Source organism: Bos taurus, chromosome 23 (genome assembly GCF_002263795.3).
Source record: "Bos taurus isolate L1 Dominette 01449 registration number 42190680 breed Hereford chromosome 23, ARS-UCD2.0, whole genome shotgun sequence".
NCBI classification, from domain to species: Eukaryota; Metazoa; Chordata; class Mammalia; order Artiodactyla; family Bovidae; genus Bos; species Bos taurus.
Window position 1 is genome coordinate 32,499,717 of NC_037350.1, and position 14,241 is coordinate 32,513,957.

The 14,241-nt window shown below is 43.2% G+C and overlaps 1 protein-coding gene and 1 long non-coding RNA gene across 10 annotated transcripts in view; one reads left to right on the forward strand and one right to left on the reverse strand.

Moving 5' to 3' along the window:
• The window catches only part of CARMIL1 (capping protein regulator and myosin 1 linker 1), a 306,909-nt gene that overhangs the window by 232,502 nt on the left and 60,166 nt on the right, over positions 1 to 14,241 (reverse strand). The window lies entirely within an intron of this gene.
• LOC132343682 (uncharacterized) overlaps positions 1 to 14,241 on the forward strand; it is a 138,637-nt gene that overhangs the window by 40,917 nt on the left and 83,479 nt on the right. The window contains exon 3 of one of the 2 annotated variants that reach the window (XR_009492650.1): positions 1 to 14,241. This exon is cut by the window's right edge and continues 54,477 nt beyond it. The exons of the other annotated variant lie outside the window; for it this stretch is intronic. This is a non-coding gene — a long non-coding RNA (uncharacterized lncRNA). 2 annotated transcript variants of the gene reach the window in all.

Sequence of the window (14,241 nt, forward strand, 5' to 3'; positions counted from 1 at the left end):
GGGCAAACCTGCCACAAGGTCCTCCTGGCTGGACAAGAGCTTCAGTGAGCTAAGGGAAGCCAGCAATCCAAGAAGTCTGTGTACGAGAAAGCGGCCTGCCCTGCCACGTGGTTCTGAAACACCAGCTCATTAAAGCTTCCAGCAGCAGGTCTGAACGATGTCAGCAAAATATCGTGAGTCCAGGTCCTTCCGGCTTCCCTTTCTGGTCAGTGTGGGACAGTCTTGGCCTCGACAGCATTCACAGGCTTCTGCCCAGTGGGAGGGAGCCTTCCCTCTGTGGAGCCCAAGAAGCCTGTGACCATGATGCCCAATGCCCACTGTGGCAGAAAACGACAAGCCATGATCTCAAAGATAAATGCACACCCAGCAGAGAACAAACCAAACTTTGCATGATTATACATCCACAGTGAGCTTCCTGAACTGGGTAAAGCAATCAGTATTCTTGGTCACAATGACCATATCATAAAACTGCCATCCTAAGAGATTTCTAAGCACAATGCCAGCATACATGAATTGCATGTGACTAACACATGATTGCTGTTCAGATCATTGGACCTTCCTTGTGTCATATTTCTTAAACTGCTTATATACTAAGCTTCATTGTTTTGCCATACATTTCCTGGCATTATTTCTCAGAAACGCGTGGTACACATTGTCACTGTTTGCTAGGGGACCAGCCTTAAACAATTTATGGCTTCTCATATAAGCAGCTAGAGACTACTCATACCCACCACAGAGTACATCACTTCCTTATAATGATGCCTCTGAAGGACCCAGTTATCCCTGAGGCATATAAATTGGCTCTGTATGCCCCAACTTTATACAGCCTTTGATATGCTTTACAGATAATGTAATGTTCAACAGGTAACATACTATTTGATAAATTTCCTTACTTTTATTTCTATTTCTGGCATGTACCCACAAAAAACAGAAAAATATTTTTCTACATGTCACATTAAACTAATACCTCTCCTATCTTCATATTCCCTCTTTGTTTCTGTCTAATCTAACCAGAAATGAAAGTACAAGGCAACTATAATGCCTCACCCAGAAGTGAAATTCATCTTTTATTTCATGGAAGAAAACTCACAACCAGTATGACACTGTCTGCTGATGTTTTTAAGACAATAGCCAAGACACAGCAAAAGTCGTGTTTATGATTTAGTTCAGAAATGGTTGGCCCATGCACTGAATTAGAAAAGTTTTCTTTTAAACCAACACTTATTTTTGTTAATAAAAAGGTGTAAGTGATGTCAGGCACTGTTGGTACCCTTGTATGAGAAAACCAGTGAACAAGACAAGTTGGTCCAAGATGAAAAATTAAAAGCTTCGGTTCAGTCGCTCAGTCATGTCCGACTCTTTGCGACCCCATGAACTGCAGCACGCCAGGCCTCCCTGTCCATCACCAACTCCCGGAGTTCACTCAAATTCATGTCCATCGAGTCAGTGATGCCATCCAGCCATCTCATCCTCTGTCATCCCCTTCTCCTCCTGCCCCCAATCCCTCCCAGAATCAGAGTCTTCTCCAATGAGTCAACTCTTTGCATGAGGTGGCCAAAGTACTGGAGTTTCAGCTTTAGCATCATTCCTTCCAAAGAACACCCAGGACTGATCTCCTTTAGAATGGACTGGTTGGATCTCCTTGCAGTCCAAGGGACTCTCAAGAATCTTCTCCAACACTTACCCAGCTAAACTTAACTAAAAAGATTCATCCTGCCCTGGCATAAATCATACAGTGTGTGATTTCAAACTCTGAGATGATCACACCTAGAAATCTGAAGCATTCATAATGTACCAAAAGACAATGAGCCCACCAAACCACATCAGTCCATCCCTAGGGAGTAAAAGTTGAAATTCTTGTGCCTTCATTTCACTTACCTGCTACTTGTTAAAAAGGGACTTCAGCTTTAGAAAGTAGTTAGAACTTATTTCATTAACCACATAATTACCGGGTGTTTACCCTGAGCTGGGAAACTTACCCCTACCCAGGACAGACCATAAATCACAGCTTCTCAAAGATTATTAAAGATTAAGTAATTAGAATAATAAACCATAAATATCTACGTGCTTTCAGATTCTTGTTTTGTGACACACATCTGTGACCTTGAAATTTCAAGTGCTTCCTCAACTGTGAAAAAAAGAAACAGAACCTGACAACGACCGCCCCAAGCAGGAAATCCCAATTATCCAATTTCATTTATTTCAGAGGTGACTCATCCTGGGGAAAATTTATCTAATAATTGACTTCCCTCAACCCCTTCAGGTGGCTGTATTACACAAAAATAATACAAAAGCTTCTAAGCCTCAGAACACAGCCTCCATCCCACCCTGATAGATAATCCCACTAAAACTCTCCAGTAAGGCATAAATTCTCCTGCAAAGCCAAGAGTTGGAAAAAAAGGCAGTTAAAGGGTCCCCTAAGAGAATTCTGTTTTTCCCACCATCATTTGCTATAGTCTGCATATACAGCATCCTTCTAAAAGAAGGTCAGCTGGACAGATCACAGATTCCCAGGATGTCCTTCTGCTAAACACAACTTAATGACTAATTCATGAATTCAAAACACCACACAAGAGTATAGTAGCAATAAGGCCAATTAACTCAAAACTCAATATCACCCAACATCTGTGATTCAGGCCCAGCAAGACAAGGGCAAGGCTGCCAGGGGACGTTACGAACTAGGGGAGCTACCATCTGGGATGCTGGAGATGGAAAGTGCCAGGAAAAATAACCCTGTACATCTTTCCATGCTGGGACCTTGTGCTCAACTCGGAGAATATTTTTTTTTTAGCCGAGGTATTTGGTGAGGTTTATATCCTATCAGGAGAAGGCAATGGCAAGCCACTCCAGTACTCTTACCTAGAAAATACCATGGATGGAGGAGCCTGGTAGGCTGCAGTCCATGGGGTCACTACAAGTCGGACGCGACTGAGCGACTTTGACTTTTCACTTTCAGGCAATGGAGCAGGAAATGGCAACCCACTCCAGTGTTCTTGCCTGGAGAATCCCAGGGACAGCAGAGCCTGGTGGGCTGCCGTCTATGGGGTCACACAGAGTTGGACACGACTGAAGCGACTTAGCAGCAGCATATCCTATCAACTGAGAACACTTCCTGCCCTCCGTATTCCCCATCTTTAAACCAAATCTCTGGCTTTTGAAGGAAAGGCTACCCACTTCAGCATTCTGGCCTGGAGAATTCCATGGACAGTCCATGGGCAAAAAGTCAGGCACGAATGAGCAACTTTCACTTCACTTCACTTCTGGCTTTTCAAATCCCATCTCTACCTAGATTCCCAGCTAGCAAGTAAAGACGGTACAACAACTTGAGCAAATTCACTGAATGGCTGGCCCAGCAGTCTCACTGGGAAGGAAGTCCGGCCAGAGGAGCCTCTCCCAAAAACCTGGGTTGGCCAAAAAGTTTATTCTCGTTTTACAAAGATGGTGGAAAATGCCAAACGAACCGTTGGCCAATCTAATATAAGCCTTAATAGGAGCATTTTTTAATCACTGCATAGTCATTTATTTGTTGAATGATATAAAAAGTGTTAATTGCTATCCCATGAAATAAAACATCAAACATATGCTCACTTAGAAATACAAAGAAATTCTGGTAAATATTAGATTACTTCAAGCACATTATTAATATATTCCACTTGATATGCCAAGAGTAAGCAAGAGTAGGGGGAAATTGACACAATTTCTATGATAAAGAGATGTTCAAACAGTATTCTCTATTTTGTAGATGGGGGACAAGCAGCAGGGCAAACAGTAAATGAACCAGCAAAGACACATCTCATCCTACCTCACAGTGAAGGATACTCAGTGGACAAGATGAAAAAGCTCTGGAGACGTGCTATACAACCATGTGCCTATGCTTAATACCACTGAACTGTGCATCTCCAGAGAGAATAATAATTTTTATGTGGTTTTTATCATAATTTTTTAAATTAAAAAAAAAAAAAAAAGATTCAGCAGAAGCAGCATCCAGCACTACCCAGAAAGCCAAGGAGGAAAACCAAGATGATAGCAGGAACTATTAATCTGAAAGGTTTTGAAGCACTTCTTTACTTGCAGACTGGACAGAAAACAAAGGTATTGAAGGCAGATGCCTGGCATCTTGTCCCAGAGAGAGCAGACAAAAGGTCGGGGGGAGGGTGCTCAAGCCACCAAAAGTCCCTTCCCGGGCTCATTCATGGGGTCATGACGTCAGAAGCATCTAGGACATGTGCACTGATTCTGAAGTCCTCGGTGGAAAGCCAAGCAGCTTAGGGGTCCCAGAGGTGACATCCTCTTACCGACAGCCCTGTCCCTAGACTCTGGCAATCAACTGCTCATTTCCATTGCTACTGTATAGCTATAAGATGATATATTAATATACTAAGAATTGAGGAAAGAGAGGCTGCCTATCAGGAATCAGAGGATTCCTGTTACAGAGTGACTCTGATATCCTGAGCAGGGCAACCAGAACCTAGAGTTGGTGGATAAAGCCAGGCTCCTGGTGGCCGTGAGATACTGCCTGAGATCCAGGTGGGATAACAAGAGGACCACTTGGAAAGCACCCTCCATACCTACCAAGAGGTGGTGGGTGGCTGGAATCTGTGGGTGATTTCAAGTAAATTTCCTGGCCAGCAGTCATAGTCCAGTTAATAACAACACTTATACGTTATAAACGAGTTGTTGGTTATGAAGCATTTCTGAATGTACTAGCTGAGTAATCTGCATGAAACAAGCCACTGCACAGCTAATAAGAGAGTTACTCTGGCAAGAAGGACTTTGCTTTATCTTTTTAAAAGTTACTGCCAAGCAAAGCCAATCTGTGGAAAGAAGTGAGAGATTCAAGCCTTTATAGCACAAGAGACGTGGATGTGAGCCAAAGTATGATTGATTAACGCAGTATCTTTCACCGATTTCAGGGAAAAAGCATGCGTGCTTAATAGACTCTTTCCAACCCTATGGACTATAGCCCACCAGGCTTCTCTATCTATGGGGATTCTCTAGGCAAGAATACTGGAGAGGGTTGCCGTGCCCTCCTCCAGGGGATCTTCCTGACCCAGGGATAGAGCCTCTGTCTCCTGGATTAGCAGGCAGACTTCCCTGGTGGCTCAGACAGTAAAGCATCTGTCTACAATTCAGGAAACGCAGGTTCAATCCCTGGGTCGGGAAGATCCCCTGGAGAAGGAAATGGCAACCCACTCCAGTACTATTGCCTGGAAAATCCCATGGACGGAGGAGCCTGATAGGCTACACCCCATGGGGTCGCAAAGAGTTGGACACGACTTCACTTTCACTTTCTTTCTTTCTTTACCACTAGTGCCACCTGGGAATGCACTTTCATTGATTTTGAGGAAAACTGGATAAGCTTTAAAAAAAAAAAAAAGTCTATGCATTTTTATCTGCAAGCAGGCCACCAACTGGCCTTCTGAGTCCCAAACTTCTAGCTCCTGGGTCCTGATTCCTTAATGAACAAGGGAGAAGTGAAGTGAAAGTCGCTCAGTCGTGTCCGACTCTTTGCGACCCCATGGACTGCAGCCCACCAGGCTCCTCCCTCCAGGGGACTCTCCAGGCAAGAGTACTGGAGTGGGTTGCCATTTTCTTCTCCACCCAACCAGGGAGAAAAGAATTGAAAAGCTACTCATTCTTCCTGGTACTCTGTTCTTCCATTCAGAGTTTCTCTAGCAGTTAATGCCTACAGATGCTCCCAGGGTTATTAACATTCATTTTCCACTAAGTCAAATAAGCTCCATAAGGCATATAATTAGAATTTGAAGCATTGGAAAACTTAGCCTTACCTAAAACAAAAACAAAACCACAAAGTAGTCCTGTGTGTACCTGACAACCACAAAGGGAGAGGACCGGATGAAGAACAGCTATGCGTGTCTCCAAGGTATGGTTTTGGTTATATCACTCTGTCCATTCTCACTTATCCAATTATCTGGGATCTTTTATGTAATAATATATACATTCCTTTCTATTGTACCCACATGTCTCCAGCTTCTGTAAAAGTTTAAGGTGTCCAATACTTTCTAAAACAGTATCTGTCATATAGTCCACTGCTGGATTTTCATAAATATTGAACATCAACAACTGAAAAGACTGATCAACTTACAATAAAAAACCTTTGTCACAGAGGAGTGAATAGAAGAAAACCCAAGTAGAAATGTTTTCTGGTGAATCAACAAAGGTGCCTTTTTCTGATTTGTGGGCAGCCTTGGCTCAGACAGTAAAGAATCTGTCTACAATGTGGGAGACCTGAGTTTGATCCCTGGGTCAGGAAGATCCCCTAGAGAAGCCAATGGCAACCCACTCCAGTATTCTTGCCTGGAGAATTCCATGGACAGAGGAGCTTAGTGCACTATAGTCCATGGGGTCGCAAAGAGTCAGACATGACTGAGCAACTAACACTTACTCCTAGCACACAGAAGTGATAAAATGAGGCATTTTTCATACAAACAAGAATAATGAATTAAAACAAAGATAAATATCATTTACTATACTAATATTATATCCTCAATATTATACATGCGAAAAATACTATTTTGCATGTGTTACTTTCCCTAATTTCCACACACTAGGGTGGATCACCATTGTCCCTATTTTACAGGGCAGGGCTTTGAGGCTCAGGAGGTTAAATAATTGATTCAAGGACATAGCAGAGGAGCTTGGAATTCCAAAAAGCATCTTTCTGACTTCCAACAATATCACAACACCAGTACAACTAACCAAGCAAGAGCGCAACTTGGTATCCAACTAAATGCAGCAAGTACACTGAAGTGAGCAGTGAAGTACACATTTTATTAAAGCCAAGAGTTATGAAAACAATTTACTATTCCATTCTGTCCACACTTATTCTTTGAACTTGACTTTACCAAGACCTAGAAACTAGGCTGCTCAGCCTTCTTCGCCATCCAATACAGCAAAATCTAGAGTCACTACATCTAACACAAACATAATGGGAGTTGTGTCCTTAAGCTTACATTTTCTTTCGGCTACTTTTTTTAAGTTAAAAAAAAAAAAAAAAGATGAAATTAACAACTTATTTTACTTAACCTATCCAAAACAGTATCATTTAAACATGTAGACAATATAAAAAGTTATTTGAGACATTTTATGTTCTGTCTTTCAGAGTATATCCAAAATTCAGTGTGTATCTTATACTCAAAGCGCAATTCAACTCAGACTAGCACATTTCAAGTGCTCCGTTGTTTAGTCGCTAAGCCATGCCTGACTCTGTGATCCCATGGACTGCAGCCCATCCGGAACCCCATATAAACACAGCTATCATACTGAGCCACACATATATACATCCTTAGAGTTACACACAGGTAAAAAACTCCTTTAATAATTGGCCCCATGTTTCTATAATGATCAGAAAAGAGAATGTTCTCCTTGTTTCTATATGTATGTGCTAGGAGGGAGGTGGGATGGAGGGGAAAGAACTGGGAGTTTAGGATCAGCAGATGCCAACTATTATATATAGGCTGGATAAAAAACAAGGCCCTCTGTACAGCACAGGGACCTATATTCAACATCCTGTGACAAACTATAATATAAAAGAATATGAAAAAGAATGTATATATATATATATATATCACTGAATCACTGTACAGCAGAAACTAACACAATGCTGTAAACCAACTATATTTCAATAAAATAAAAATTTTATGCAATTCCTAATGAAAATTAACAAAAAATGAAAAATAAAGTCTATGCTTCTAGGGGGGCTTCCCAGGTGGCTCAATGGGCAAAGAATCTGCCTGCAATGCAGGAGAGGAAGGGAGATTTGAGCAATCCCCAGGTCGGGAAGCGAAGAAGGCAATGGCACCCCACTCCAGTACTCTTGCATGGAAAATCCCATGGACGGAGGAGCCTGATAGGCTGCAGTCCATGGGGTCTCTAAGAGTCGGGCACAACTGAGCGACTTCACTTTCACTTTTCACTTTCATGCTTTGGAGAAGGAAATGGCAACCCACTCCAGTATTCTTGCTTGGAGAATCCCAGGGACAGCGGAGCCTGGTGGGCTGCTGTCTATGGGGTCGCACAGAGTCAGACACGACTGAAGCGACTTAGCAGCAGCAGCAGGTCAGGAAGATTCCCTGGGGGAGGGCATGGCAACCCCCTCCAGTATTCTTGCCTGGAGAATCGCATGGACAGAAGAACCTGGTAGGCTACAGTCCATGAGGTCACAAAGAGTCGGACTCAACAGAAGTGACTGAGCATACACGCATGCGTATGCTCCTCGTGAGATTACAGGGATACCAACCAGATACCGCTTGAAATTTCACAACCATAGTTTCCACTTAGTTTTCCTTTTTCAATTATCACTTTATGCAATTGCCATTTATTCAATTATTTGGCTTCGTTATGTCTTATTTGTGGCATGCAGGATCTTTCGTTGCAGCACACGGACTGGTTGTGGCACATGAACCAGTTGTGGCGCCAGGGCTTAGTTGCTCCGCGGCATGTGGGGTTTAAGTTCCCTGAGCCAGGGATCAAACCTGTCTCCCTTGCATTGCAAGGTGGATTCTTAATCACTGGACCACCAGGGAAGTCCCAACTGAGTTCTTTAAATATAGTACTTCCAGCTACTTTAACAAAAATGCTCCTGAACAGAATACTCTACACTGATAGGCATCATTAAACCTTAGGAGCTGAGAGCACGTCCAGGAAGAGGGGTCGGAGCACAAGAGACAGAATCAGAATTGGAGTGTCAGCTAGGCTCTGAACCCATCACAAGCCCCTGTGCCAAATTCCCTTGTGCTCAACAACTTGGAGGAGTTACTGAAGTCATCCTTGTCAAGAAAATAACTAATGTCAGGCAACACAAAAGGAAACTACTGGGGCTTCTCTGGCTTCTGACCCAATAAATAACCTAAGACCAACACTACAAATGCCATGGGGTCCCTCAGTGGACATGTGGGGGCCAGAAGAGCCTGTTCCTGGCTGAGGGCACAGCCCTGAGTCCAGACCAGGTGAGAAATGCAACCCCAGCGTTGCCTGGTCACCTGGCTTCTCAAGAGAAGCCACAAAGCTGGATTTTCAGGTTCATCATCTTTTACCTGGTAGCGACTCATAATAGGTAACCACATACAGCTAAACAGGAAGTGGGAGCAAATCAGATGTCGTCTCAGGGGACTTGTTTGCAAACTGTGGTATTTGTGGGAGACAAGTAAAGATCCACGTAGACTAAGAGTGGGACTAGACCTCACTGGGTATTTATAATGCACCGTCTTTCTGCCATCATCTTTGTCCTCCTCTGGAGGAGCCAAAACCATGCCTTGCAAGCTCTCAGACCAAAAAGGAGTCTGGCTCTTCTTTGGTCTAAGAAGGCAAGACAGGGTGGATTAAGTGCAACACTTGTCTTCTGGGGCATGTAAAGGGCAGGTTTAGCCCAGAGCAGTATCAGGAAGGGCACAATCTGAAGTGACTGGAATTACTTGCTCATAGAGAAGGGACGGCCACCTCTCAGGACCACGCCATCATCCTAGTCAGTGAATAGACCTGGGGTGGCAGGGGCCACTGATCTCTAACAAAAAGAAAACACAGATTTTTCTGGAAAACCTATCCATAGAATTCTCCAGGCAAGAATACTGGAGTGGGTAGCCATTCCCTTCTCCAGTGGATCTTCCCAACCCAGGAACCAAACCCGGCCCTCCTGCATTGTAGGCGGATTTTTTACCAACTGAGCTACAAGGAAAGCCTTCCTAATCATTAAATGTTGGCAACTAAGTCAAATCATATTCCAGTATTTTATGAGCCCAATTCAGCTCACAGGACCACCTCTTTATAGCCCCTGGATCAGAATATCTCCAAAGTTTTACCTAGTCCCTTAAACCTGGAATTCTCACAACTTCCCTACAGCTTTAACTTGACTTACTTTTTCCATCCACGTACGCTTTGAAAGAGATGCTATTGATTACAGGAGACGAGAAGAAAAATGACTACATGAAACACAGTATCCTGGATTCAATCCTGGAATTAAAGGGCATTAGTGGAAAAACTGGTCACAATCCAAATGGAGTCAGTAGTTAATAGTATTACACCATCATTTAATTTCTTGGTTTTGATGAGTTTACAGTCAAAAGTGTTAGCTGCTAAGTCATGACTCTTGGTGGCCCACATGGACTGTAGCCCGCCAGGCTCCTCTGTCCAGGGAATTCTCCAGACAAGAATACTGGAGTGAGGAGCCGTTCCCTTCGTTCCCTTCTCCAGGGGGTCTTTCCAACCCAGATCGAACCCCAGTCTCCTGCATTCAGGCAGATTCTTTACTCTCTAAGCCAAGTAAGCTGTTAACTTTAGGGAAAGCAGGGTAAAGGTACATGGGAACTCTCTACACTACTTTGGTTACTCTTTCATAAACCTAATTTCCAAATAAATTTTTTAAAAACTCGTATGTTACCCCACCCAAAGTATTAATTTTATATTACATTAATTTCTAAAATGGAATGTTTTAAGCTTGCAAGTAAGCAGAAACAAGAATTGCCTTGAATCTTCACTCTGACAGACTAAGAGAAGCCAAAATGTACCAGAACAGGTTCTGTCCTTTGTTTTATAGTATATGTGCAGTAACCAGTGGGGCAGAGAATCAATGACTTTTACTAAGATAACAAATGGCTGAATTTAGGTAATTATCATTAGTTTGACTTGAACTGAGAAAGTTGCCAAATACTCAATAGCTTTTTGGTCTTAGAATACAAATTAACTCACAACTGGAGGACTGGAAACATTATTACTCAAACGAGAGAGGCAGAACTTAAGTAATAAATGTAAAAGTTCTGGCATGGAATAATGCAAACTGTACAACAGGTAGTGACTGGAGTCTCTTGCAAATGAGGTTATTAACATAAATAAAGCACAGACTTTCCCATCACCCAGCATTTGAAACAACATATTAGGTTATAACATCCTTACGTCATCACATTTCCAACCAGCCCCTCTGAGCCTTTTTTTGCTTCTGTAATAAGGCAGGATACCTAGATGTAAACAAGCTGATGCATTTTCAATGTATAGATACAGCTGTTCCATGAATGGGACGCACTGAAATGAACCAGCATGAAAAGCTGTAGAAACTCTTCTCTAATTTGCATTCTGTCTGCCATTCCTATCATTATGGTCTTAAATCAATGTGACACATATAGTAAATATACTTAATAGAAGACAAATAAAATCATTAATTTTATTAGTGCTTTGTGGCAAACAGATTTACAATTTAACTTTAAGCCACAAGAATGCCCAGGGCAAGAAAGATTCCTTCTTGTTTAACACATATTATGAGGTTCTACCACAAAGCAACCTACAGGCTTAGTCTTGGGAATAAGCAGTGAGCAGAACAAAGACCTCTGTCCTGTGCAGCTTCTGTTCTAGCAGAAGGGAGAAAAGACAAGGAATGAGGTAAATACAGATTCTGCTAGATGATGCTAAACGCTAAGAAACAATGAAGTGGAGAAAGGAGACACAGTGTTTCAGGGGTGTTGAAAGCTAAGAGGGGTGGCCAGGAAAGCAGGACAGGCCTCTTGGATAAGTGACATTTGAGGAAAGACCTGAGGGATGTGCAGGAGCCTTGCCACATGGACACAGGACCAGAAAGGAAAGGAATTCCATCAAATGCAAAAGCTCTGAGGTGGAAAGCAGGCCCAGACTGATTCAAGAAACAGCCAGGATGAAGGAAGTGAAAAAAGTAAATGGAGGAAAGTAAGAGATGAAGTCAGAGAGTAAGAGCAGCCTGGATCACATAGTAGCTTAGAAGTCACAAGAATAACTGGCTTTCCCTCTGAATGAGATAGAAAGAGGAATGACACAATCTGAGCAAGTTTAAGAACTGATTGAAGGGGATCAGGCAGGAAACAGAGAGGCAGGTTAGGACACTCCATTAATCCACGTGAAAAATTATGGCAGCCTAGCCCAGCATGCCAGCAGTCAGGAGATTAGAAATGGATTCTGAATATATTTTGAAGGTATAGTCTATTGGATTTGTGAGAGGGTGTGAGAGAAAGATAATTCAAGAATGACTCCAAAAGTTCTGTCCTAAGGGAAAAATGGAATGTTGTTCACTGAGATGGAAAGTCTGGTGGGGCAGGCTGGTGGGGGTGGGGAGCAGACTGGAGATAGCAGAGAACGAGGATTTCCTTTTTGGACAGCAAGGCTGTTTTTATTGTTGTTTTAAATTCAAGCAGTTGATTTTTTTCATGAAGGAGGTTTTAAATGAACCCATTTCTCTAACTGAACATCTAGCTGAATATGTTTCCCAAAATGATTAAGTAACAGCCACACCATTTTCATTAAAACATTTCAAAAACAAAAGAACTTTTTTCCAAAGTTCATTAAACAGCTAAAAACAGAGCTGAACAGGTAAATCACTAAACAACCAGCAACCAGTAAGACCGAAAACTAGCTAACTCTCAGTGACCCAGATAATCAAGTTATCCAGAAAAATTTAACCCACCAAACTCCATGGAGAAATGGCATTTGAATGTATTTATAATGCGCCCCGATGGACTAGATCCCTGGGTCTGGAAGACCCCCTGGAGTAGGAAATGGCAACCCACTCCAGTATTCTCGCCTCGGAATCCAATGGACAGAGGAGCCTGGCGGGCTACAGTCGACTGGCTCGCCTGGACTTCCAACAGAGTTGGACGCGACTTAGCATACCACAGCCCCGGTAGACTAGATCAGATCAGATCAGTCGCTCAGTCGTGTCCGACTCTTTGCGACCCCATGAATCGCAGCACGCCAGGCCTCCCTATCCATCACCAACTCCCAGAGTTCACTCAGACCCACGTCCATCGAGTCAGGTAGACTAGAAGTTGTTAGCAAAACAGCTGTACACTTCAAGTAGTTGATTCTTATTCCAGTATTCCTGAATTTATCATCAAAAAATAAACTGACAGGATATAGCCTCAAGGTCCATTCAGAAAAGGCATTATCAGCCTGAGGTTTCATCACTGATTTACCTTTTTCAAAACCCATCTCCACATCCTGCACCCTTCTCTGACCCTCCCTCCAAAAACATTAACGCTTCTTAGCAATATTAACTTTGACAAGATACAAGCAATTATCAAGCCACATTTTCCCCCAACCTGCCTTTTCTCCCTCCCTTTGCCTCTTGAAGCCCAATTTTGTCCACACATCCTTGTGCAATCCCCCAGATCCAATTTCCCAGAAGGGGCTCCCCTAGAAATGATCACACTGTGAAACAGACACATCAGCACCCTTAAGGGGTTGCGGGCACAGGTTGTGCTTGAAACGCCTATTGGACACATCTGAGTAGTGCTGACCACTACTCAGGGTGGTCAGATAAAGGGGCCCCAGGGTCCACAGGCGAGATATGGGCTACCAATGAAAACATAACAACTTTCATTGTATAGACAAGCTTGAAAGCATAAGCTAAATAGAGAAGAGATACAAGTGCCCAGAGGCACTCCATTTAGAGTTTGGGGAGATGAACAACCAGCAAGGGAGGCTGAGAAAGAGCAGCCAGAGAGGAACAAGGAAAACCAGGAGGGGTGTGTCCAGGCAGTCAAGTGGAGAATGTATTCAAGGGGAAGAAAAATCAAGCACGTCAAATGCTGCTGGAGGTGAAACAAGAGGAGCCTGGGACCACTGCTGCAGCAATGAAATGTCACTGATGAGCTGACAGAGCAGAGTCAGTGGAGTCTGAGTAAGGGGTAAAAACCCCAGTATGGGCTCCAGACAGAATGGGGGGTGGGGGTGGGGGCATCGGTATTAGATGTGATGAATACAGATGACTCACTCCAAATGTTGAAAGAGGAAAGAAAGAAATTGGTGAGTAGCCGGAGGGGAAATCGGAGTCAAGAGGATGTTTTTATTTAATGGGAAAAATAATAACTTGTATGCCTGTGGGAACCCAGTAGAGAGAAGAAAACTGATGACACAGGAGGAAGAGGGGAAATTTTATGGAGCAATGCCCTTGAGAAGGTATTTGGAGATGGAAATAGGATGTCGCCCCCCACCACCCAGGAGCTGTGGGCTCGGGTGCAGACACGGATGGGCAGGTGGGAGGTGTGGTGTGGGGAACATGTGGAAGTTCTCTTCGATCATTTTCATTTTTGTATGTGTGAAAAAGGTAGTGGCAAAGAGTACGGAGACAATGGACATTTGAACAGCAAGTATAAAGTGTGCAGTAGTTGTCTGAGACAGCAAGGGAATGAACAGACAGTGGCAACATGACGTGACGGTCAGGTGACATCAAGGGTGTTTGTGATCACAACTGAGAGTGAGACGATC